Raw genomic sequence first — 27,547 nt, 5'->3', positions numbered from 1 at the left:
TCAAAGTCTTGTCACAGTTTTCTTCCTTATTAAAACATCACAAGTAGTATAATACAAACATTTACATAAAGTATTAAAGTAGACAAAATACTTGCTCACTTTCATAGAGATCATTTGGGGTCCTTTCTGTTTTGACATTGAAAGGAAATTTACTGATTTATAATACATGGTATTTTTTTTCAAAAATTTCTAAGTAGAACAATTTAAAGACTGGTAGCATGTAGTGCAGGTTGGCCTGGAATTTCTTATGTAGCTCATGCTGATCTAGAACTTGTAGTCCTCCTGCAATAGCTTCTCTCATTCTAGGATGTCAGTTGTATATCACCATGATTGATTTAGCTCTAAATTCTTGACAAGTCCTTATTCATAATAAAAATGTGCTCAAATCTGGAAAATATGCAAAGGTTTAATGAAGCTAAGAGCATACATTGTTTGTACAATAATGCCTTTAAATATCTGATTCCAGTGACTGGGATTAAAATAATATTGAGGAAAGCATGCAAATATGGAAAGATTATGCAGAATATACTTGGCTTTATTTCACTACATTTTAAGATAACTGTGTTATAGTACTTTTTAAAAATAGATTTTTTTAACAACTAGTGAATTTTGTTTGCTTTATTCTAGATTCAGAACCAACAAATGTACTGCATATAAAATTCCTATATACTCTACAACTTCACAGACTGTTAATAAAGCACCCCTGAAGGAAACAAGCAGAAGCCACACTACTAAAGGCCTTCTCTTCCCTTTGTGTTCTGACAGGGCTGGGATGACTTCAGAGAGCAGGAAGTGAGCATCCTTGGGTCCCGAACTAGACATTCAGGAAGGAGTAGTGGTGAGCAGCAGCTCATCTCTAGCCTTGTTGCACCTAATGCTTTCAAAGCAAGAGGAAGCACAGTCTGATTCTTAACTACTTAAATAAGAAAAGCCCCTCTCTGCATATGTATCAAAGGATGGCCTAGTCGGCCATCACTGGAAAGAGAGGCCCATTGGACACACAAACTTTATATGCCCCAGTACAGGGGAACACCAGGGCCAAAAAATGGGAATGGGTAGTTAGGGAACTGGGGGGGGAGGGTATGGGGGACTTTTGGGATAGAATTGGAAATGTAATTGAGGAAAATACATAATAAAAAAATATTTAAAAAAAGAAAGAAAGAAAAAGAAAAGCCCCTCTCGTAGTGTGATTCCTAGCACTGTTAAGTGCAGAAGACAAAAATCCAAGCTGCCCCCACCATTGCTGGCTTAACCAAGATGAATCATCTCAACAAATGGTGGAGTACACCTTAGCAAGGCTGCCAATCTGTGATGGTGCCAACTTTAGTAACACTATTCAGAGCAGTAAAATATGTGAGTAAATTTCGTGACTGAAATATGTCACGAAATAAAAGAAACAAGAAAGCGTGTCTGCACAAGAGGGACTTAAAAACTGCAAGAATTTTCTAATGGCAGAATTCTAATTGGAAGATTTATTTCCAAGAACAAATCAGATATTCGATTCTTCAGCAAGCTGATTCACATGTGTGAGTAACACTCACATGCTTGTAAGTATAAACAAACATATGTGTGTGTACATGCAAAGCCACATAATTTGCTCACTCAAAATGTAAAAAGAGTTGACAAGTTTAAGAATAATGACAAAATGAAGCTACTGATTTCTTTGTGTAAATGAGTCTTTTTGCCAAGGTCAACCTCTGTAATGGCAAGGTTGTAAGATTTTCTTCACACTACAATAAAATAAAAGTTTGCCTGTATGTTTGTGTATATACATGTCTGTTATATATATATTGACCCATATGTGTAGTAGGTGCATGTCTTAGGGTTTCTATTGCTGCAATGAAACACCATGACCAAAAAGCAAGTTGGAGAGGAAAGGGTTTCTTTGATTTACACTTCTAGATTATAGTTCAGCATTGCAGGGAGTCAGGACAGGAACTCAAGCAGGGCTGGAATCTGTAGGCAGTGGTTGATGTGCAGGCTATGGAAGGATGCTGCTTCCTTGCTCACTCCCATGGCTTGCTCAAGCTGCCAGCTCAGGGACGACACCACTCACAATAGGCTGGATCTCATGGAGGCATTTTCTTAACCCAGTCTCCTTCATACAAAACCAGCCAGTACAATGCACGTGCACATGTATGCACATTTATGTAGAGGTGAAAGGACAACCTGGAGGTCATTCCTTAAGTGCCATCCACCTTTGTTTACTTTTGATTCTTACTCTGTTTGGCCTGGAATTTGAAGAGCAAGCTAAGCTGGTTTGTCAGCATGCCCCAGAGATTCTCCTGTCTCTACCTCCCCAAACTAGTGCAGTGCTTGTAAGTACTAATCTTTGATCTTTCCAACATACATCAAGTTTCTTCAGTTAAAAACATACTTGGAAAACACACCTTCCAGAAAAATAATTTGCTATTAATGGTAATTGGCAGAAAATGGATTATTTAATTTGTATTTTTGTAGAAAAGTACCTAAATCTATATAACAAAAGATATAAAACTTCTAGTTATGAAGTATAAATACATGAATAACTTGACAGAAGAATGAACAAATATTCAGTTTGCTTGTTAAGAGTATTCCTCTGCCAGCAATAGCTTTCAATACACACACACACACAAACACACACACACACACACACACAGACACAGACACACACAGACACAGACACACACACACACACACACACACACACACACACACACACACACACACACTAGCTATTTGTCTATGCCTTTAACTACATTGGCTGAAGTAGAGCCTGTATATTTTCAGGCTGGGGGATCTTGGGAGGGGTAAAGTAGCCCCAGAGATTGGAATGATCTCAGTTAAACCTGGATGCTGCTCATCTCTCCCCTATACCAAAGTGAAAATAGATTATGCTATATTGATATAAGTTCTGAAGTTTGTTTGCAGATTCAGAGTATGGTGCTACTTGAGGTTAGCTTTCATAATCCAACTTTCTTTCAGCTTGTATGAAAGATTCGTTGGGAACCTGGAATACCACTGTGTGTTGACAAAGGATGGCATGGTGGCCCAGAGCATGAACATGCATCTGTTGTTTCTTTCCTTTAAACACATTTACTCATTCTTCTTAGTGATTGCTCAGAGTAATCTGGAGATTCATATGGAACATGAATGCACTGTACCTAGTGGACCAGTGTCACTCAATAGCTGGTCTGTGCTCTAAGAACACTAATTGGCTAAGAGGTAGAAAGTAAATAAACAGACAAGAATGATGGGCAACCCAACATGAAAATGCTTATCCTTCACTTTGACCAGGCTCTGTCCTACCAGCTATTTGAGATTATTAATAAGCCTCCTGGGAGACTGGTGGGGCAATTACGGATGAGAAAGCTGAAGAAGGTGGCCAGGTGCATTATGGAGAAAAATCAACCTATAAATAAACCCACAGTTCTCTGAGAAGCCTTCACTCTCCCCGCACTTCCTCCCAACGACTCGGAATGTTGGTTTTAGTGCATTGTCTGTGATGGGCAAGAGAGAGCATCCCTCAAAATAGTTCATTTGATGTCTAGCAAGCTCACACAGCTGAGCTCCCATGTGTACAGAGCAGCCGGCCAGAGCAGAGCAAGACATCTACAAGACACAGACTAACAGTCTCCATTTCAAAACTGCATGATATTTCAGCATGCATTCCTCTAAGGCATTAAAAAAAAATCCTCATTGTTAGGTGGCTTTTCCTTGTCCTTTTATTCATGTAGATCAGTGCACTGGAGAGAATTAAACCTCCAGTCTCCCATTCACTGTGGACACAATCAGGATTCAGCTATAAAACTTACTATGAATTATAGGACCTACCAGAAGCAAGAAGAGAATGCCTAGGAAACAAAGAGGCAATCACTTAAAATACTGATCATAAATTCATGCAGAGGACTGTAGAATTGAGAATTGAAGGGAGGGGAGGGAGAGGGAGAGATGGAGGGAGAGGGAGAAGAAGTGAGAGAGAAAGGAAAGGGGAGAGGGAGAGGGAGAGGAAGGGGGAGATGGTGAGGGAGAAGGAGAGGGACAGCTTGCTGTGATTCTTCAACTGGTAAAGTCTAGTCTACATTTTTTCTTAGACTTGCCGTAATTGCAACGAGACATTAAAGTCACAGGTAAACAGCCCATAGCCATATCAGGGCAGATGTTGGCATCATGCTCTTGGACTTTCCATTCTTTGGACCAAAGTAGCCATTTTCTTTTACATATCACTCTCTCTCAGGTGCTCTGTTTTCTTGGTTGCATATCATTTGTTATATTATTAGCTAATCATGGAATCCTGTAAGATATATTGACTTTTAAGAGAAATTATAATAGATACAAGTTTAATGACTTGGAAACAAGTAGTTTAGCTGTTTGTCTATCCATCAGGGTCATTAAGAATTACTGAACTAAGGTTACTCTGGAGCAGTTGCAGAGACTACATTTAGTGTTTGAACACTCACTAAGTACTTTGAGCTCCTAGACTCACGTGTGAGTGAGGACTCTGCTGAAAACACGCAGGGCTGGCATTCAGTCTCCAGAACAGAGGTCACCTGGCCTTAGACTCCTGTACTAACATAGCTACTGTGCATGCACTGTACAAATGGCAAGACCTCCAGTAGAGGCACATGGTAGATGTCAAGGGGAAAAGCAGAAAAGCTTGTGTCAAGCGAGGCATCGGTAGGTATTCACAGTAGCTGGGTGCATGGCATCCAGTGTATTTTTCAAAGTAGTAAACATTTGTACATGGAATGGATGAACAGATATTGAAGACAGAGACTCAGTAACTGTATTCTAGATTGGATAACATGATTTGAGGATAGCAAATGAGCACATACATGGTTAGATTTATAAGGAAATAATAGCAAAGGAGGGTGGGCCTATCACTTTTTCAGGAAGACAACCGATGTTTGGTATCTTTCCTTTCTGTGTTGCTCATTCGTCTCGCAGTCCCCTTGTATCATACTGTAATCATTTAAACATTGCCAGTTTTCCTGGCTCGAGGCGGATCTCTAACTCCAGAGACCTTGCCTAGCTGTTGCTGCATCTCCACCATCTATCCCAGTGCTGGGAATATCCATTGCTGAATTTGTGAAACAGATTTGACAAGGATTAGACATGCTGTTGTAATTTTGTCTAAAGACTAAAGTATATGTCACATTAATTAATGAGAAAAGTGCAGCTTTAAAACAAAAAGTGGCTGGCATACAGTTTATGGTCATTAAGATAGAAAATTTGCTAATTAGTAATGATTAAAAATATTTACTTCATGCTTATCATGCCAAGCACTTTCTAAATACTTTCCAAATGAAATACTTTTATTTTATTTAATTCCCAGACTAGTCTTCTTACAAAAGTATTGCGAGTAAGGAAATGAGATCATCAGTGCAATCACACCTAACTGACACTTCATGGTTGTCCAAAGCATCTATTCTACATCTGACTGACACATTGCCTCAGCTGGTGGTTTCCACAGCGTATGAGATACATCTAAGTAGAGTGACCAAGAAACTGGACATTCTGGGGAAAGGGTGTGAAGTCTATGAAACGTTTATGTTCTGAAAAAGATGATGGCAGACTTATCTGCCTGAAGCTGAGGGGTGAGCCTTAAGTCTATGAAAGGATGCTGTAATAGGACTATGTGGAGAAGGTTGAAAGTAAAAATAATAAATAGTCAAATAACTTGGAATTCTTAGGGTTATAACCAATTGTTAATGAAGATTTAGAAGCAATTTCTTTCCTTTTCTCTTCTTTCTTTTTGTTTTTGATTTTGTTTTATTTTGTTTTGTTTTGAGACAGGGTTTCTCTGTGTAGCCCTGGCAGTTCTGGGACTCATTCTGTAGACCATAATGGCCTCCAACTCACAGAGATCCTCCTGCCTTTGTCTCCTGAGTCCTGGGATTAAAGATGTACACCACCACACCCAAAATTAGAAGCAAATTCTTATTTTACAGTTGTTCTTTGACAGTGTAGCTGTTTTGCTAGAAAGAAAACTGTTTCAGCAGAACCAACGGTCTGACTTTACATGCTAATTTTCTATTCTGAAAGTGACATGAGAACAGATAGCCATTAACACTCAGATGCAGCAGCATTGCCATCAGGGCCTGATACAGGATCTCAAAGATCAGGAAAGGTTCATCCCATTCTTGAAAAATGAACAGTAAAGCCACAGGCCAAGAAACTAAATTTTCATTCTATTTTGAGGTAGAGATATTGGTTACGAGTCCAGAACATGACTAAGAGTGTCTAAAAGGGACACGATCTAATTACCATCATTGCTATAAAAAGATCATGTTCCTAGGGGAAAAACAGGATCTAGGCAGGTGTGGGAAGGCCACACAGAGTGAAGCACTTGCTCCCCAGCCTCTGAGTCCACTTACACAGCCGGTACTTCACCCTTGGTGTAGAAGGTACACCTGACTTTTTGGCTGTTGGCAAAGGTTCCTTGGCATAAGTCTAGATGTTTGGAAGGTCAAAGTTTCTCTTCAATAATACTGTTTTCAGGAAGTGGGAACTTTCCTCTTCTGTGTCAGGTGCCAGAAAGTATTGTGATACAGATCTGTACAGTAACGAGTCTCAAAGGCAGCCACCCTTCCTTGACTCTGGGGTCCTTAGGCACAAGTGACTTTATTTGATAGTGACAGGATCTTTTTATTTTCCTTTAAACAGTTTATTTCTATTTTGTGTGTGTGTGTGTGTGTCTGTGCGTGTGTGTCTGTGTGTTGTGGTGCTTGCAGATCACATCGAGCTGGAATTACAAGTGGCCGTGAGCCATCCATGTGGGTTCTGGGAATAGTTCCTGGGTCCACTGGCAAAGCAGGAACCACCTGCTGATCCAGTTCTCCAGCTCCGAGGGCTCTTTGTATAACACAGAGACAAGTGCCCAGTTGGAGTTAAGTAAATATGCAAATACCTGTCCAGAATGCTAAGTAACACCTTGGAATTTGTCTTCAGGCTAATGCCACGTTTATGTCTTACTAGATCTACTTCCATATACAAACTGAAGTCAGTATAACAAATTGAATTTAAGATTTTCTTCAAGTCTATGTGTTAGATTAGAGGCAGCATAGTACTGAAGTGAGACTGCTGGGCGACTAGAGAGAACTGGGAGGGAAAAAACAAACAAACCAGGATAGTGAAGATTTCTAAAAAAGAATTTACATTCAAATAACAAGTACTTTGTGATATACATGAAAGAGAAAAGGAAGGACATCCCAAAAGTCAAGAATTGAAAAGGCAAGCTTGTAAGTATAAGCTGTTTATAAAAAATAATACAATCTATTTTATAAAAATCTTTATTTCTGCAACATTTTTCTCTAGAGCACAACAGGCAATTAAAGAATATTCTCCACTCTTTTCTAGCTAAAATAGTGCATTTAAGGTGAAAATTATTCACATAAACTATTTAAAATTGGAACAACATTTAACACATGTAAATGTCTTTGGCAGAGAGTCCCGGAAATTAGGCTCTATCTTTAGTAGAATGAAGGAAGGAACATGCCGGAAGCATTTCTTTGGCCACAGCTTTAGCATCCCTCCAGGAAACCTGCCAGGACTTTGCAGCATGGACCCACAAGAAGCTGCCACGTTTATCTCTGAGCGCATGCTATTCCTTTATCCAAATCAGCACACCATCTTAAAAGCTAATGAGTAGATATGGAAACAACACTCCCAGTAGCTTTGGGAAATGGCAAAGATGTGTGCTTTCTGGATGGTAAATGCCGACAGATAAATCCGTGAGTGAAGGACCGGAAGTGGGGCAGGGTGGAACAGACACAGGAGGCTATCCAGAGAAACGCCAACAAAGCGTGAATCCCAAGAACTGAGTCTGGAAAAGCAGAACGCTGGCTGCAAGAATACATTTTAACAATGTAAAATCTATGGATCGCTTCCTACAATTAAACCAAAAAACTAAAAACAGGAAAAACAATACCATGTTAGCAAGATATGAAAGATGGTCCAAATTTGTTTTAATAAATGTGTGTGTGTGTATGACTGTGTGTGTGTGTGTGTGTATGTGTGTGCTTGCGCGCGTGCATGCGCGTGTAAGTGCAAGTGTCCTGAGAGGCCAGCATAAGGTGTTGGCTGCCCTATGGCTGGAGGCAGTTGTGAGCCACCTGAGCAGGAGCAGGTGACTAAGCTGGTTCCTTACCTTCTGTGACAGCTTTTCAGTCTCAAAACTATATTAGTAAAGATAATACTTTAATAAAAACACTTTAAAGGTAGTTTGGGGTTTATATTTGTCTACAGAACCCTTCAATATAATTATAAATTTTCATAATTTATTTACTATGTATGTTTTAGTTTATTTTTTTTTTTGAGACAAGTTCTCAGGAAGTCCAGGCTGACCTTGAAGTTACGATGTAGCTGCCTTGATGTTGAATTCTTGATCCTCAGGTCTCCCTCTTCTAAGGGCTGTAATTACTGGTGTAAATTATGGCCAGCCCCGATTCACTTCTTCTAGCAAAGAAAAATGAAATCAAAGCAAGAATGTAGTTCTAATAGCAATGCCTGCTATTTTCCTAGCATTTTTGCTAATCTGGAAGTGGGATGTAGCTTCCCTAAGGATTTGCTGGAAGCCTTGGCTAGTTGTAGCAGCAACACTTGGAAAGAGGAGAGTTAGTGGAATGAGAAGCCTTAATGCTGCATGGGTATCCATATGTGCTCCTCTGCCTCACTCAGGGTCTACACGATCCATTTCAAACTTCTGTCTGCTCTGTCATCACTTTTCTCTACCTGCTCCACCTCCCCATCCCAGGGCCCACTCCCCTACCTCCTCATCCCAGCCCCAACCCCTCAATCTCCTCATCCCAGCCCCCACTCCCCCACTTCCCTATCCAAGCCCCCAACCCAAACTCCCCCACCTCCCCACCCCCTACCAGCCTCTGCGCTAATAGTTTCCTAATTAGTCCATCCACTTTTTCTCATTTCAGTTCAACCCATTCTTCACTAAAACCTGGTGCAAGAGGAAAATGCAACCACACTGCCCTTCCTATACGACGCTTTTTGGGTTTCCACTTGTGCCTCTGAAAGACCAAAAGGTTAAATTGGTCCTGTAAGCCCTCACCTACTCTGGTCCCACCATCCCCATCATTGACTCTCAGACCCTTTGTGGCCCTGCAACACTCTGCCTGCTGTATCCTCTGCCTCTGCTGATCCTCACGCATCTCTTATCTTCACACAATGTAAAAATCTGTTAACATCTTTCAGATTCAGAATATACAAGCTATATAGTGCATATTAATGAAAATTATTCCTTTTAATATAGCAATGTCTATATTATGTAAAAAAATCTATGGAGGAAATAAACTTGAGAGATTTGGGCAAGACAGTGTTCTCTTTAAGTGTCAAAGTGATAAAAATTAATGTGTCTGGTTAACAACTCCAGCAATGTGCACTAAGAACTCTTCAAGGGTAATGATTAAAAGAACAAATTTGCCACTTCGAAAACATAGTTAAATATGTACTATACATTAAAATATGCTGTGTTTACAAGGGACAGGAGAAAGAATGTGATGAGCTGTTTAGAATGTTACATCTTTTTATATTTACTGCAATAAAGAGCTCATTGTGCAACGGTCTTAGCATTCTGGCAAGCCCCGGGAACACTGGAAAAAGTAATGCCAGATACATTTTATATCCATATTAGGCCGAAGACAAAAAGGGTGGTGAAGTGGAGTGAAAACCGTGATGTCCCCTTCTGATTTTGATGTGAGTCACTGGATTGTGTATTTCTGGACTATTCCTAATGGTTACAAGTTCACATCTACAACAGCTAAACAAATCCGAACTCAAAAATAAATTCAGAGATGCTCAAGTGACTACAAAAATCTTTGGGAGGTGTTTGATTTACTGTAGGAATTTAGAGATTTTGCAAAATCTGTCAGCCCAGACAGCCTTTTGAGCTGATGACCATGTTTCAGCCAGTCTTTAAGAAAATCATTTTAAGGTTCTATTTTAAATTGTATGTGTGTGTGTGTGTGTGTGTGTGTGTGTGTGTGTGTGCATCTTATGTGTGTATGTATGCAGGTGGTTCCCTCTGGGGCCAGAGTTGTCAAGTTGCCCCTGAAGCTGAAGTTACAGAGCTGCCTCAGTGGGTGATGTGAACCACAGCTGGGCTCTCTGAAAGTGCAATAAGCGCTCTTATGCTCACTGAGCCTTATCTCCAGCACCTCAGAGGTATTTTATCACTTGCTGTGTACGTTCATTCTCTATAGTTCAGATAATAAAGTTATAAATTGTCATAAATAATTGGCACCTACAAAAAGATCCTTGTAATAATGATAACTCCTCCACATTCCACTGGGGTCTGTGGGCATTTTGGTTCTCCCCTTTGTCTTTTGTAGCTTTCATCTCTATGTAAGTATGCCCAGAACATCTAGGAATTCCTCTGCAGTGAGTCGGACAACTAGAAACAAGCCAGGCAACGACTTACTCAAATGGAATTTGGCTTATTTGTGGGTTTAAAATATCTGTTTTTCCTCTGTCCCATTATCCCCTGTAATCAGATCAGCCATGGTAGGAGGCAGACAATTAGGACAGAACATTAGAAAGCACACTGACAAAACAGGCAGCAACTGATGGGTGGGGAGGTGTGGTGCTGGCAATTTGGCTTTGGGGGACAGAAGCTGATTTTTAAAAAGATTTATTTTTATTACCTTTAAATTATGTGTGTATCTGCATGAGGGTATGTGCACATGAGTGCAGGTACCCATAGAATTCAGAAGAGGGTATTAGATGTCCTAGAGCTGGAGTTACAGGCAATCCGAAACTGCCAGGCATGAGTGCTAGAAATAAAATTCTGCTCCTGTACTAGAGGAGCCTTCACTCCAGCCCCCACAGGTTAATTTTTTTATTATTATTATTGCAGGTATTAGAAGAGAATACTGAATAATGTTTCCAGATTTAATGAATTATGTAATGAAAGTGCATACAATGTGACTGCTATGATTTATATAATAACAATTACAGTATGAGTTCATATTGGCAATTAGCTTTAAACAGTAGAACAAAAACAGAAGTCAAGGTTTGCTTTTCTCATAGTTTAGCTCCCTTTCACTGCTGGGATGGATTCTCCAGGGCCCACTGCAACGCACACGCTATATTGTCAGGTTTAATCCCATTTCTTTTCAATAGTAAAATGTAAATTATGTTTAAGAACAAAACTGTGATACAATTTGAATGCTTGGCCTTTAGCCTAGACAATGCAATCGAAGAAATGGGTGGGTTTGGTGCCAACATTTCAGTTTAATATATTTTTGAAGGTTCTGCACAGAAGAATAAAAATAAACATATTTTCTTAAAGACTTGATGTTTTTAGCGATGAAGAGAAATAAAAACCAAATTAAGCAGCATGTGGCTGGTGGGGGGGGGGCTTTCATCATATTGTACTTGAATCCAGGAACTTTTACATTGATTCTGGATATAAAACTTAACTCATGGATTGGGTGGCAATGGTCTTTACCTACAGAGCCTTTACACTGGCCTCTACTTGAATGCCGTTTGAATCTTCCGTCTCACTGCTTCAGTGGAAGGAACTCTGTCTGCCCACCTGTCCATCCACCTGACTGTCTGTCACCTGATAGGAACTCAGCTTCCCCCTAGCTTCAGGCAGGCTTTCCTGTTGTCAGTCAAGAGCCATCCTTGTACATTCCCACCATACTATAAGCACACAGGACTATAAGCATATTATTTTTCTGGGTCCTAATATTGAAAATTAAAACAGGAAGCAGCAAGCCTTCTTCTAATGCTAACTGTTCAAGGTGGGTGTGTACATGAATTATCAACTTAGGCAAAAAAAAAAAAAAAAAAAAAACCAAACAAACCCCCAAATAACAAACAAAAAACAACAACAACAACAACAACAAAAAGCCAAACCAAACCAAACCAAACTAAAAAACGTGACTACTGGCCGCAGTGGCTCTGTAGAGATGCCCCCACACTGAGATCATGATAAAGTTTGAACTCTGAGTTCACATTCCCTTTGCTCACTAAAGACTGATCATGTCCAGATTAAAAGAATTTTACCAGAAATGGTCAGCAGTCATGACTGCAGCTGAACCTAATACTCAAGGATGTTTTGAAATAGGCTGTGCTGAGCTATGGCACACTACTTACAGCATGTGCTCCAAGCTTGATGACAAGCTTGGGACAGGCTGGTGCTGGGACATTACTGGGGAGGTTGAAGTTCTGTGGATAAAGAGACTTAGTAATGCAGTCAAGAAATATGATTCCCCAGCAAAGCCTGCCTGAAGCTAAGGGGAAGCTGCGTTCCTATCAGGTGACAGATAAGAGTTCTTTCCACTGAGGCATTAAGACTGGAGATTCAAATGGCATTCAAGTAGAGTCCAGTGAAATGGCTCTGTAGGTACAGACCGTTGCCACCCAAGCCCATGAGTTAAGATTAATACCCAGAGTCCATGGGAAGGTTAAATGACAGAACTGAAATCACCACGTTGTCCTCTAGCCTCCACACACAGCTTTGACACTCTGTCCTCTAGCCTCCACACACAGCTTTAACACTCTGTCCTCTAGCCTCCACACACAGCTTTGACACTCTGTCCTCTAGCCTCCACACACAGCTTTGACACTCTGTCCTCTAGCCTCCACACACAGCTTGGCACTCCTGACCCACCATGGATTAAATAAATAGAAGATAAATGAGTAAATATGATTTGTAAAAGAGCTGTAAGTAGTTAAAAAAAAGTGTGTCTTCAAATCAGAAACCTCTCTCCTGGCCCACAGAATCCCAACATAGAGGACAGGCATCGGATGAGTAGGGATTGATTTGGGCAACTTTTAGGCTCCCTCTCAGTTCCAAGGCCTTCATTCTTGTCATCCTGGGGCTATATTTGCTTCTGCTGCAGATACCCCTACAGGTTCCCAGAATGCTCCAGTGGCCTAAACAGGCTACAGCAATTCATATCCAGGAATCACACACATGTATTGCTTCAGAAGCAGTTATAAACAAGAGTTCTGGTGATGGTGTGAATTCTACATAGTAACAGCCCAAGGTAGGATATTCATACCTATTTTGGTTGGTGAAAGTTTGCCAGAATTTTGCTCTATTTTACACTTCGGAAGGGATTATTTTCTAACTCTCAGTCTTGTATGTGATATGTAAGCCAGACTGTGATGTAATTTGCTAAATTACCTAATGTAAAACTCCTGTCCTTTCATTTTCCTTTACTTCTATCCACTCCAAACTAAACTCACAAATCAAGTTCATGACTGTTATGCTAAAACAAAGAGCCAGAGAGAGACTTTCCCTGTGCAAAGTGGTTGGCTACTTGTATCACAGTGTTCGGAAGCAATGACATCCGAAAGGAGGGGGAGAGTTTGGTAGAGGGGTTGGTGGGCTTCTTCCAGATGATTCTCCTGCTGTAAATGGGTAGATTGGACAGGTGAACTCTTCATAGTGTTGTTCTCAAAGACAGGCCAAGTTTGATGACTGCTGGGAACACTTGCATTGAAGATTACCATGAGAAAGGGTTGGGAGCTATTTAGTCAGGTTACAGAGAGCATTGGCAAAGGCTGACAGCAAAAAGAGGAAGAACTTTCCAGCATTCTGAGTTGCTCCGTTAAGATCTATGCTGAATTCCCAGTACAGGAGAGGACAGTTGTCAGTATTTAATTATATTAAAGATTTTCTTTGATCAGCTAATGTACACAGTGTTTCATGAGTAGAATTTACCATAACACAATGAATTGTTAATGTTAAGGCATGGGATTTATTGACTGATGAGTTTCCATCGGTCTCAGAGGATTTAGCAGGCAGCTATCGTCATCTTTATTGTGTTATCCTGTACCTGCGTTCTATCTTGAGTTCTACTCATTTTCTAGACGTACATTGATCTTCATGCTGTTTTTACTAATCGTGGCAGTTAGCATATTTTACCATATCAGTTATTCAGTTACTGGTAAAACCTTTACACATAAGCCTACACATATGCAATTCGGCGTGACTAATAAAATGTTAACGTCCTTCTTAATAAAATAAAAGGAAGTCAAACCAAGCGACAGGAATAACAAAACAGCCAATCTTTAGGGAAAGAGTCAGCCTTTTATATATGATGAAAATCACTTAGCAATCAATTCAAAATAAACAAACAGCAAAACAACCAACCCTCTGATTTAATATTTAATGCAAACACAGAGAATAGTCCTTTCTAGGATAGGGTGAGATCAAAGACTGGTAAGACTCTCTGCTCTGGGAGATGAGAGGCAGGTGAGCAAGGCATGCTACCTGATAAGCAAGTCTATAAAGTTGGCCAGATCATCACAGGGTGGGAATGTACAGCTAGCATGTGGCCATTTTGGAGCCGTGTTTGATATGTGTTTATGGGATGAAGAACGAGAGTTTTCACAGGCAGTGAAGGTCCTCCTTGATGACACTGGATCTTACAGGCACAGAACAGGTAGAGAGAGGAGGAAATATGAAGACCAGCTTCTGGGTGGTTACGAGTATAGGATGAAGTCAGAAGGATGACTGATGAATTAATACAACAATGTATACAATAATTGATGCATATTAATGTGAAAAATGTAAACCTATCCATAGTGTATTTCTTCTTGAGACTTCCAAGGAGAGAGATAGGCTGGATTGAGCCATGGAGGACAAAGAACCAAACAGCTGTCAGTAGTAGAAGAAACGGGACAGTCTTCAAGTTATAAACTGAAGGAAGCTGTTGATCAAACAATGTTAAAGATACAGCAATATAGAAGGGACTCCTCTCTCTGATTGCCCAAATGTAAACTTTTTAACTTTAACTTACTGGATTATGTAGAAAAAGATCTGGAGTACTATCCTAAGCTCACTCCCATAGATTCCAGGAAAATATGCCAAGTAATAAAGAAAAGACATGGTTGGCAACATTATAAACATATATAGAAATGTTATAGTGATTTTCCTTCCTTTCTACTGTAAAGGTAACTTTTATTCACCAGATGTAGTTGTAATCTTGTAGGCTTACTGTTGAATAAACTCACCCTTTCTAGTCCTTTCTGAACCCTGGATGGCTCAAAACACCTCTTAAAGCTGACTGATTCATATTGGCTTCACTCAGCTTCTCACTGAATTAGTCTGCTTGAAAGAACTGCCTCTGAACTCCACAAACTAAACCGTACTGACTGCATGAACGTAACAGAACTGTGAAGAACTGCAGAGAACTGAACAAACTCAACTGTATTCACTGAAGTGCATAGAAATGAACTGATGTCATTGTATTCCTGAACTCAACTGAACTCCACTCACTGAACTGTTACAGTTCAGTTGCTGGTGTCTGTCAGTCTCTTGGCTGGCCTTGTCACCCCTTCACATTTCCAAGTAGATTACATGGAATCAGAATGGAATAAGGAGAACCCAAATGCTACCACCTTTCAACTTTCTTTCCTCTTCTGGAATAGAGTAGACCAAGACTGATGGTTTTTGTATGAATTAGGATTTACCCAAGTATACTCTAAATGCCATGGCTAGAATGAATTTCAGCCTTACTGAATCATTGGCAAGTAAGAAGAGAGTTGGGGTTTCTGAGGACTCTACTGTTCCTCTCTCATCTTCTTGTCACTTTCCCTGCATATTTACTGAGATCATAGTTTTTATTTTTGCTCCTCCTTTTGCCCATTTGTTTATAAGAGCCAAGAGAGCTGAGATGACATGAGTCTGGTGTGCTGCTCTCTCTCTTTAGGAGCATTTGGGCAATGTCAGGGGGCAGTTTTGATTGTCAGGCTGAGCAGAGGATGTGCTACTGACATCTGCAGTAGACAGCGCAGACATGCACAGAATGGATCTCTACAACGAATGATTATTTGCTGAAATAGTGTGTCGAGACTGAACATCTCTGGTCCAGACTCCATCCCAAGTTCCTAAAAAATTCCTGGTAAACAGTAGGTGATCAATAAGGATTATTCAAAACATGATCAGTACAGAATTACTTTTTCAAGTTAATAATTCAAATTAGAGGGGTACAGTTCTTATTTTTCTAATCTATGAATTAAGCAGGTAGAAATGTTTAGGTGATAAATGACTGGTAACACAACCTCACACAGAATTTAGAAATACAAGAACTAAGATATCATGTAAGAATTAAACTACATACCTATCTACACGTGATGAAGTGGGGCCAGGACATGCCAAGGAATCTTAATGATGAAGGAAGGTACCAAGAACGTAACTTCAGTGATAACGTGAGGTAGCAGCTGAAAACCCGGATTGGGAGTCCTACTGCCCAGATTCTAATTCTAGCTCCACCAATTTCCAGTAGGACAGATTATCTAGCCATTGTGTTCTCATCTATAACACAAGACTAAGTAAAACGCTTGCCACAGGGTGGCTGTAATGAGTAAATGAAAATATATTTAAGCAACTTGTTAAGTGCCATGTCTAGAACATAGGGAACACTCAGTTAAAAAGTAGCTACTATTTACAAACGGAGTGTGTAGCCTCAACTAGGCCATTAGCTGACTGAAAGGAATTAAGCGTTAATTAGGGCTGCGGGGGGAGGGGGGAGGAAGCAGCAGAGGCCTTGAAGAGCAAGTCAGCGAGGAAATGAATCCCGACTGCCTCCCTGCCATAGCCGGGCATTTAGTAATGTCTCAGATCCATCATCTCACCTAATTCCTTGGGATACTCTTCAGCTGAAGGAGACTGAGTGAGTCTAGGTCAAAAGACAGCCAGCCTTTGATCGAGGTGCTAGGACCTGCCCGAGGATGGCAGTGCTCGCTTGACCTATGTTCCAAAGGAGATATGCTGGGGTCGAAAAGGACCGTAATCAATTCAAACGAACAGGTTTCTGATGTCAAATTCACCTTTGCTGTAAAAACTCAAGCTTATGCTCTTGCCCTTTGAGTGAGGCAGTGAAGTGCTCCTGCTCTGAATGAAGCTTCCTAAACGGTTCTCAGGTCCTGTTTTCCTGTTTTCAACAGGTGACACTTGAATGTTCACCCCACATGGTGGTCCTTGCAGTGCCTTTATTGACTATTACACTTGGGGGTTTCAGAAGTTTGTTTATTTATTTATTTATTTATTTATTTTTCAGCTCAAGCGCCTTTATTGACTATTACACTTGTGGGTTTCAAAAGTTATTTATTTATTTATTTATTTATTTATTTATTTATTTATCTATTTTTGAGCTCAAACCATTCAAGTTAATTTCTGAGGAAGAACAGTGCTAGTTCCCATTAAGCAGGCAGGGCGGGCTCCTGAGTAGATTGAGCAGTGTGAGCTGGGACTGAGTATATCTTCAGTCCGTACTATCTGAGAGCCATGTGTAATAACATCTTCAGGAACTAGTTTTACCGTATTTACCACATTGCCATGGTTTGAATGTAGTTTGTTGGCCTTACAGACACAGCAGGAACTTTCAGGGGCTGGGTTCATTTGCATGCACAGGGTTTGCATGGGTCTAAGTTAGATGGGAGCCTTGTGCTGAGAGGGGGAAAAGGACACAAGCTCCAATCCTAACCCAGAAGCTATTGATAACAACTTACAAAAGAAAAGTTGATTTTCTTGCACGGCACTTCATTGGGTATACAAACCATACTAAAGGGCAGGTTCTGTGCTCAGCAGTAGATGGCCAACACAAGACAAACTCTATGATATTTTTGGAGGCCTTTTTTCCTCATAAGGCTTTATTTTGGGACTTTTTTTTTCCTCCTTATGGATCTTTTGCTTATATATTATGGTGTCTGATTTTGTTGGAATGGGGTTTGTGTGTGAGTGTGTATCTCAGAGTCTGTATGTGTTTCTTATGTCTTTCCTTTGGCTCTTTTTTTCCTGTTTGTTTTATCCTTTTCTAGACTGTTTATTAGCACTTAATCTTATATTTTAGATGCCCTTTTGCATTCTGATGAGAGAGAGAAAGGGTGTGGATTTGGAAGGGCATGGAAATGAGGAGGATCTGGGAGAAGCTGAGGGAGAGGAAACGGTAATCAGAATATATTGTGTGAAAAAAAATCTATTTTCACTAAGTAGAAAGAATATGGTTTGACTCCGTTGAAACTCTTGTGGAAGATTATCATCGGGGTAATGATGGGAAGCTGACCTTTTAAGAGGTGACAGTCATTCCTATCGACAGATGAATGGATAATGAGTGGTACATGAACTCAGTGGAATTTTATTCTTTTGTAAAGAAAAGAAAAATAATGAAATTTGTAGGAAAATGGATGAATCTGGAAAATATAATGTTGGGTGAGGTTACCCAAACTCAGAAAGACAAACAAACAACAAAAACAAAACAAAACTAACCAACCAACCACCACCACCACCACCAAAAACCACCACATGTTCTATGTGTAGACTCCAGCCTGATATACATGAGTTCATACGTGAATATGTATGTGTGTGAATGTTAGTGAAGCCTGAACACTAGAAAAGAGAACAAAAGAAGGTGACACCAGGTGGTGGAAAAGGATGGGGTGGACAAAAGACACTTGGGTGGAAAAGAAAGGGACTCAGCCAGGTGTGGTTACAGGGGAAGCTACCTACCAGAGGGCTGGGAGGAATGGGGGTGATGGAGAATCTATCAAAATGCACATGCTTTCAAAGCAGCATAATGATATATAATATCATGAATGCTGATTTTAAAAATACTTTAAAAAAGAATTAATACTTTTCTCTTGTCTGTGACTAAGGGACAAAATGAGGTGTCCCTACACACCACTCCAACCCCCCTCCCACCCCAGGCCTGTGTTTGGTTTCCTTCACAACCCCCTTTCATTGTCTCAATGGATTATCACAAGAGGAGTGGTCCTCACCAGAGGCTGAGCAGACATCTTGGCCACACCCTTGGTCTTCTCAGGCATCCGATTTCTTAGTGAGAGCTATCCCATTACAGCAATGGGAAATGGACCATCACTCACATGTGGGAGATTTACCTCCTTTGGGGTACTTTCTTTTACTTGGTTCCAGCACTGCTCCCCTGAACTGTCAGCTGAAACCACTGTAATAAAAGATCTAATAAGAGCTGCCAGAGGAGCAGAGAACTGAGCTTAATTAAATCTGTTTGTTACAAGTAAACAGAAGAATATGTGGCTAATAGCAACAACCACTGTTGTGAGTGAAATCCTGCTTCGGGCTGCTCTACCTGGTTTCTTTACTCTTGGCATAATATTTGCACACAGTTCCACCCATTTCCTTTCTTTTGAAATAATTTAAGTGGAAAACATCAATGATTAAGTAAGCAGAATTGTGTAAGCAAATGTGCCATCTATTCATTTTAGAAGTAACCCAGCCTGGCGCTGGGCACTCAGTTATTTGGTGATGATCTCCTTATGACTTTCTGTAGGCACCTGTTAGAAGCAGCCTGGGAGTTATGCTCCATGAATCCTTTTATTAAGTAGCCGTTGGAAATCAGTTTGTCTGCTGGCCTTTCAAAACCACCAGAAGACAAATTTCTTAATTCGTTTTAATCAGCACCGACATTCTATGCCTCAGCTGACAACTGAATGCTCTCTCAGCTAAGTCACGATTTGGATTCTGTAACTGAGTGACTTCAAAGCTGTGGGAGGGGAAGGAGATATTTTAAAACACGACATTACAAGATAAATTTGGAATGAGGAGGTCTATGCAGAGGATATAGAGCTAATTGTTTTTCTAGTTCTAATCTGTCACGAATTTTTGGGTTTGGTGGTAGATAAGTGCATACAATGTATTCAATACTAAACGTGTAAATCACTTAAAACTTAATGGGACACAGCTTCCATTTTAAATGTCAGTTTTAACTGTTATAAGTTCACTAGGTTGTATAGACTTCGGGTCTGTTAATTTTGGCGTGTGATGTTTTTATTTATTTGCAATTTTTTCACAATAAAGGCTATTAAGGAGTAAAAACGTTATAAATATTTTAAATAGTTGAAGGCAGAAGCACTTTTTGGCATGTTGCATGAGACTTTTTCACAGTATCAGTGAGTTCAATACCATTTTTACAGTAAGACTGGCATGCGAGCAACATTTGTTGCCTCATAACCCTTTCATTACAAGAGGGATTTTGAGTGAAGTCTGCCATCTTTGCAAGAACAGAGGAAATTGCCACAATGCGTGCTAACCACTTTTAATTATGATTTTTCAAAAGTGTTTGTCTCACTCCGTTTCCTTGGTGGACCAATACACATTTTTGATATTTCTGAATCTTAACATCAAATACATGTCCTTTGAATATTTGTATGCTGAAACAGGAAAGCTAGATAAAGCACTTGTTGTCCACCCATGTTGGAGATTGCTCATGCTCATGTGTAAATCACCATGAACTGGGCCAGCTGCCCAGGCACACTGAGGACTTGTGCTAATTATGTTGAACTTGGCTCATAAACACGGAGGGTTCATGCAAAGATGCTGAACTGGGCTAGTGACGTCTTCTACAACATTGTGTTTACATAAAGAAGACCAGCAAGCCAAAATGATTCAAGCCCACGGGCTTCATCTCTTTCCTTTCTGAAAATGAATGAAGTGAGCTGTCACCGTGAGACAAATGGCAACATATGCTGCCTATGATACAGATGGATATTGTTAAGCAAAAATAGAATCTTGGAATAACTACATCTGCTACCAAGACTACAAGGCCCTTCCCAAAACTAAACAGTCATTTCTAATAAGATTGTTAATGATATTAAAAAGAAGCGTGATTTTGTTGTTGTGAAGTAGAAAATGTCAAGTGAAAGAATTTGACTGAGTAAACCCACTTCCCAAGCCACAAACACATGATGTCATAAACCATACATAGCTAAAGAGTTCTACATGGGGACCGAGTAGATAATAGATGTTGATGAAATAAATGGTGAATTCATGGAAGTGGTTTAGAGTTTCACATTACTGACCCCATACTAGACATAAGTTAGAAAGTTGTCATATAGAAATATACAGTCGGGACTTCACAATTTCCAGAGCAATAACTTTAGGACCCAGAATCTCACTACTATGTGTGTAGGTAAAGGAAATGAAAAGGCATGCTGAATAGACGTGTGTACTCAAATGTTCACTTCAGCTTAGCGACGAGTCCATCATCACTAAGAGATGGACTCAACCTGAGTTTAGATCAACAGATGAATGGATAAGGACATGCGGCATGTCTGTACACAGTAGACTACTAATCTGCCTTTAGAAGGAAATCCTGTTAGTCAATACATCATGGATAAACGTAAAACAGTTGATTAAAATTTAGATACACCACAGAATACTGACAGTAACTGAAAACCTCATAATAACACTTTTTATATCTTCCAATTATATATTTAGATAAGACTAAATTCTCCTCATTATCAACTACAGCCACATATGGAGGGATGCCATGTGTCTTCAAAGATGTCTGCCTGCTATGCTTCCTCTCCATTCCTGTCTGCTTTTCTCTTTCTCAATTAATTATTTTATGCTTTCCTTTATTTCTGGCATTGGCAAAACCAGAATTTCCATGTGGGTTATTTTAAATATCTTTCATTTAGTGAAGGGTTTCTTTCTAGCACTGTATTCTGAATTTCAGATAATTAACCTGCAGTGGACTGTGGCTAACTCAGCATGCGTGTGAAGGAGTGTCTTTGTCCAGATATTAGCATGGTTATCCTTGTTGTGGCCAGGAGAGGCACACCGACTTAAAATTCTAGATACTCCTCACCTGTGCACTGGCACCCAGTTCATGTGTGTGCAGGCTCTGGAGAGACTGAGACTCCTTGACATCAAAGTGGAAATGTCCTATCACATCTGCAGACACACCAATCATTAACAGCAAGCTATCATCATTAAAGAAAATTTTAATTTGTTGATCAAGATGAAAGTAAAGACCAGTGTTCTAAAACGTGAGTTTAGAAGCAATGGGAGACCTTCACTGAATTGAATTTCAGATTCCATACAAAAATTTCTGTAGCAAAGGATGAAACTTCCAGATGTGGCTCTTTACCTCTGGAGCCAGTAGAATGGATTAAATTAGGGCAAACTACAGTTAGCATATTTCACAGAAGCAAAACGTCCCACTAAAGCTCTGAATGACTTTTGAGATAGCTAAGTAATCCTGCTGATAGAAAGATTCTCCCCGACAGGGGACACGAGCTCAAGCTGTGTTCTGGCATTTTCTGCAAAGGACTTTTCCAAAATAATGCTGGGGAACTGTTAAATAAGGCACTGTGCCCAGAGTACTGTAGAAGTCTAAAACAAAGCATACCATCATAGCTTGCAGCAACCAGGTTTGAAAGACCCGAGGTGTGATGGCAAACACTTGAGTTGCTTTCTAGATGATCCTCCCCTAAAATCACCATTAAGAGACAAATGTAAGCTTCATGGACCAGTTTAAATAAAACCAAAATACAGTGTCTCAGATATATAAGCCACCACACACTAAGGAAAGGCATAAAGCCACAAGAGCTGCTGATGTCAAAGGAAATGTACTTTATGGAAAGTTTATAAAATCCATATTTTTCCAATAAAAGGGGTATTAGGTTGGAAGTGTTAGGTGACATACAATATATTTTTTGTTAAGGAAACTTCATCAGGATGGAGAGCAGGTGCCAAAACCAAACCAAAACACAACAGTAACAACAAAGCTCTTTAGTCTTCCTAGTAGAGAATGAAGACATTCTGTCAAAATGATTAAAAATAATACAATATAATGGCTATAGAGAATGAATTTCAAGCTAAAAGTGAATGAAATATTGAAATGAAAATGTGATCTTGTAACAGGAGTAGGGCTGAGTAGATTCCAGGATGATCCCGCTGTTCCTGTGTGTCTATCGAGTAGGCAATCATTTCAACAAGCACACTGACTGTCCACTGGTGCACGAGTTGACTAGTAGGAGTAAGAGAGCAGGCTCCAAGGAGGGTCACTTTCACTCACTTTTAGCTTGAAATTCATTCTCTATAGCCATTATATTGTATTATTTTTAATCATTTTGACAGAATGTCTTCATTCTCTACTAAGAAGACTAAAGAGCTTTGTTTGTCACTAACACCATTAGTGACCTCCATGGTCCTCCTCTGTCCTTAAACACACAGGCTCCCTGGTCTTGCAGATTAACTTCAACCTTCTACCACAGCATATATCCAGCACAATGACACGACTCTACTGAATCTCTGTTTCCCCCATTGACAGATACTGGGGATCATCATTATAGCTCTTTACCAAGTCATTCTGATACTAAATAAAACCGTAACAAAAATAACTTTTACAGAGGGCTTCCTGTAAGTCAGGCACTTTGCACATGCTGAATTAAGTCTTTAGCTTCCTCAGCAGTGTAACCTGTAAGTGTCCTCATTAATGGACACACAAAGAATTTCAGTGCCTTACCAACCAATGGTCACAGTAGTCAGGGATACATTTGTAATTGCAGACATTTGACAGAAAGGCACACAGGGTCCCAGGATATGGATCTAGTGTGGTGTCAGGGTGGGAGGGGAATATGGCTGGAGTCAGGGACTACACAACCCTGAGATGCTGTCCTGTAGTTGTTTCCCAGATGTGACATCACAGAGACACAGACAGTTGCAAAGGGTGTGCTAAATACCACCCACAGGCTTCTCAGCTCTTCAGCATGGAGGAGGTAACTGATCACCAGGCATACAGAGAGTTAAAAAGCCAAGTTCTCAACAAGAGCTTTTACCCAAGGAAAGTAGAGAAAAGCAAGGGAAGAAAATAATTTAGAGAAAGAAAAATTTCAAGCAGTGGGGGAAAATCTGGACTATTTCTTAATGTAAATGAGATAAGCTTTTTGATGAGTTTAGTTGGAACTAAAACATAAGAAGAAATGACTTGTTCTTTTAAAATTAAAAGAGCCTGTCCAGTGTAATAGACAGCTATCATACTGATTAGATATTTATAATATGCTACCTATAGCATATTAAATTTATAATATGAACCTACAACACATTTGGTATACCAAAATCTGTGTTCTTTGCCTCTATAAAGGAAGACCCTGAGAAAAATTATTTTAGTGAATCAATATTATACCTTTATATAATATATTTTAAATAATTGGTGTATATCAAACATAATACTATTATCATGGGTATTACCAGTTTGAAATATAAGTTTACGAAGTGTGACAAATAGGAAAAAAATGAAAATCTGCAGTGCTTGGAAGAAGCCAGGACAGCAGTAGCATTCCACACAGCTGCCTCTTTGTATTAACAGCGTCACTGAAGAAGCTGGACTCTCTGTGTTTACAAGAATGAAATCCTTCACCAGTAATATGCAAGGTTAACATGCCAGGAGGTTACTCAAGTTTTCTGATAATCCTTTCTTTGAAAATACATCCAACAAAATTTATATGGATCAATAATAGAAAGAACCCAATGAGCAAAATGCAATTTGATCATTGTCTAAGGAGAGTGAAGGAAGATCAGACTCCCTCCATAGTTGTTACTAGGCTAACGGTAGTGGTAGGGTTTACCAGCTGTATGTCATATATATTCAAAAATCCTATGGTAAAAAAGGACATGAGGACATCACATGCCAGGTGTACATCAAATTGCTCCAATTCATTTCAATAGAATTTATATGGCACAGAGCTGTTTTATATCTTGTAACTTTTAATTTTATTAAAAATAAGATTAGGTTTTTTAGTGAGAGAAGAGGCACCTAACCCTCAAGAGACCTGAAGCCCTAGGGAGTGGGGACGTTTGATGGGGTGGGGGTGGGAGGGTGGGGGGAAGGGTAGGTGGAGGAGGGATGTGTAACAGTCAGTGGGAAGACCAGGAGGGGGATAAAAACTGGACTGTAAAAAAAGATTAAAGAGTATAAAAAGAAAAAAAATATGCTAGGATCCCATGAAAAAATAAAATTCAATGCTCAGCCTTTAAAAAGAAGAGACAAAAATTAAAATATGAATTAAGAAATAAGATTAGGTTTTAAATACTATTTAACAGAAAGTGAATTCATAGGAAGAATTTTTCTTATTTTTATTTTTTATGTGTTGCTGAGACTAAGCCCGGGGCCTTGGGTTTTAGAAAGGAGTGATCGCACTATGCCTCATTTTCAGTGCCCCCCAGCTCCCCCTAAAAAGTTAGAATATCTTCTGTCCAACCCAGAGAAATGGCTTAAATGAGTGCCTCTCTGTAAAGAGCTACTGTAGGAACATGAATTCTTACTTTTACCACTTAGGATATAGTCAGATGTAACATTCTCCAGTCAAGGCTAATCACTTATAAATCGAATAGGAAATCTGGAAGGAGGTCTGAGGAGCTGGGCCCTTCCTATGCAGTTACTGTGGTGAGGCATCAACCTGAGCAGACTCAGGAAGAGGAAAGGGACTCGGAGGTTCCATAAAACCAAAGACAAAGAACAGAAACACTAAGCATCATGAATGGGGTCAGAGGTCTGATCATAACCCCACTTGAAGGCATTCCAAGGATGTGGCCCTGTACAGTGTCTAAGGCCTTTTGATATCAGTGGAGCTAAGCTCTGGGGGATTGAAGGCTCTTCTTGGGAAGAGGAAGTGGTGTGAAGATGCCATGGAAACTGAAGGCTCTGAAGACAGTTAGCTGGGGAGAGTCCAAGGGGAAGGTGGGAAGAATTGACTCTCTTGGGATAAAGGACAGGTCAGACATTTCAGCCACTTAGAGGAAAAGGAAGTCCACCTTATGCAGGTGAACTTGGGGTTGAATGATGCCTCCCAACTGACAAAGGTTCTCACATAGATATTTTGGGTATCCGGTAAAACTTTTACTTGACCAGTAAAGAGGGCAGAAAGTTCAATTCTATTTTAATATTGGCTTTGATGGAGTAGAGACACTTAGTTTGATGAGCTAGTGTAGTTTGTTGACTGTCAATCTCTTCACTGAAGAGCACACTGTAAACAAGCTTTTCACGTACATGGTGAAATGTTTTGAATCAATATGTAATATCTGCATATGAATTCCCACCGTCTCTCTCACACACAACACCCAACTGTGTACTTGGGTGGAGGTACTAAAGGATCTCAGTAGAGCAGAACTCAGTTTTAAAAATCTAATCTCATTGAACCTCCTTGTCACCAAGTTCTATTACTCTGTCCTGGGAGGAAATTGGACTGACCTTCTCTGGTCTTGCCTCCAGGCTTTGTACCATTTAACCAGATCTGAGTTAGGTCCTTTTCTGACATAAATCTTCCTTTTCATGGATACATTTATATTTCAGGCTCTCTCATGTTTTAAAAAATATGAATACATTTTGTCTCTTCTTTAAAAATATGTAATCTTTATGGTGTAGCAAGCCAACCACATTATTTCTTCTAAGACTCACAAGGACCTGCAGAACTTGTCTACAATGGCTGAATACACATTCATCATGTACTGTGTGAATACACAATAAATATGTCGGAAGTTATCAGAACATTGCCTATGTGTCTAATGCTGAACAGATACCATACCATTTAGAAGGACCTTTATAAAACAGTTCTTCAGAAAAACAATAGCTCTCATACTAATCTTTCTAGCTGCTTTCATGTGGCACAGGCTTCTTGACACACTGAACTATGTGATTTTCCTGTTCTTACAAGTTCAATCAGATTCCCTATCTCGAGTATTAAGAGAGGTGCCCCTTACAATCCTGCATTATTGAAGCTGATCTGTTCTTTTGGGAATTTTCAAAGAGCAACTGATGTTGACAACCCCCCCTTGGCCACTAGCTAATATTTCCACATCGATGGTAAGATTCTTTAAAGCAATAAGTAATATCTACATATTTGTCTCCATCATGTCCCTCATGCACAACTCCCAACTCTGTGCATCTCATCTCTTGAGAGTGTTCTACTCTAACGAACCCTTTCTGCTTCATGGAGGAAGAGAAAGGGGAAGAAGAGGAAGAGAAAGAGGAGGAAAGGAGCTTGGGGGGGAAGATCAAGATGAAGAGGAGAAGAAAGATGGAGAAGGAGGGAGAAAAAAAATGAAGAAAATGGAAAGATGAAGAGATTGAGGAGGAAGAAAGGAGGAGGAGGAAGGTGGAGAGGAGAAGGAGGAAGAGAAGGACAGAGGGGGAGGAGCAGCAGGAGGACTGCATGATGATCTGCTTTTCCAGCTCAGTTTCTTGGGCCTTCAAGCATCCTATTCCTCATTTCAAATGTCTCCTGCTTCTTCTGCAAATACGCCCTGTCTACCCCAGCACATCTCAGATTCTGTCTTATCCAGTCAATACCAGTTTGCCCCTTGAGCAAACTCTCAGCATACTCTGACATTCTTTTGTTCTTTGGTATGCAGTTGTATACTTTACTGTAATCACGTCTGTACATAGAGTTTCATTGTATGCAGAGTCTGTTTCTCTGAAGAAGATGGTAAGTTCTTTATAGTGTAACATTGTGCCATACATTCTCTCTGTTGTCCTCTGTACACCCAATGCTCCATGTAGTGTTCTGTTATGTAAAAGACATCCTTGACTGGAATTAAGCCCCCTAGTCCCTGCGGAACTTTCAGGCTGGACACTGTTTATTCAGCCATTAAGGCATTTATCACAGGTGTTTTGAAGTGCATTGTGTGAAGTCTGTGTGACTCATGGCCCTATCCAGTTCATCTTTTTATCTCGCAAAGAACCCAAAATAGCACTCTTTATAAAAGGAACTCAACAATACTGCCTAATTAAGTCTCTATTAAATTTTAACTTTCTGTATACCTTTTTCTTGTGGA

General features: G+C 39.9%; 1 protein-coding gene across 29 annotated transcripts in view; it reads right to left on the bottom strand.

Annotated features, from left to right (window-relative positions):
* The window catches only part of Dtna (dystrobrevin alpha), a 349,714-nt gene that overhangs the window by 194,888 nt on the left and 127,279 nt on the right, over positions 1-27,547 (bottom strand). The window contains exon 1 of one of the 29 annotated variants that reach the window (XR_003952494.1): positions 8,326-8,428. The exons of the other annotated variants lie outside the window; for them this stretch is intronic. The gene's annotated coding sequence lies outside the window, so the exon portion shown is untranslated. Of the gene's footprint in view, positions 1-8,325; positions 8,429-27,547 lie in introns of those variants that run through there. 29 annotated transcript variants of the gene reach the window in all.

This window comes from Mus musculus, chromosome 18 (assembly GCF_000001635.26).
Source record: "Mus musculus strain C57BL/6J chromosome 18, GRCm38.p6 C57BL/6J".
Lineage (NCBI taxonomy): Eukaryota > Metazoa > Chordata > Mammalia > Rodentia > Muridae > Mus > Mus musculus.
The sequence above is the reverse complement of the archived record's forward strand: the minus strand, read 5'-3'. Positions and strand labels throughout refer to the sequence as shown.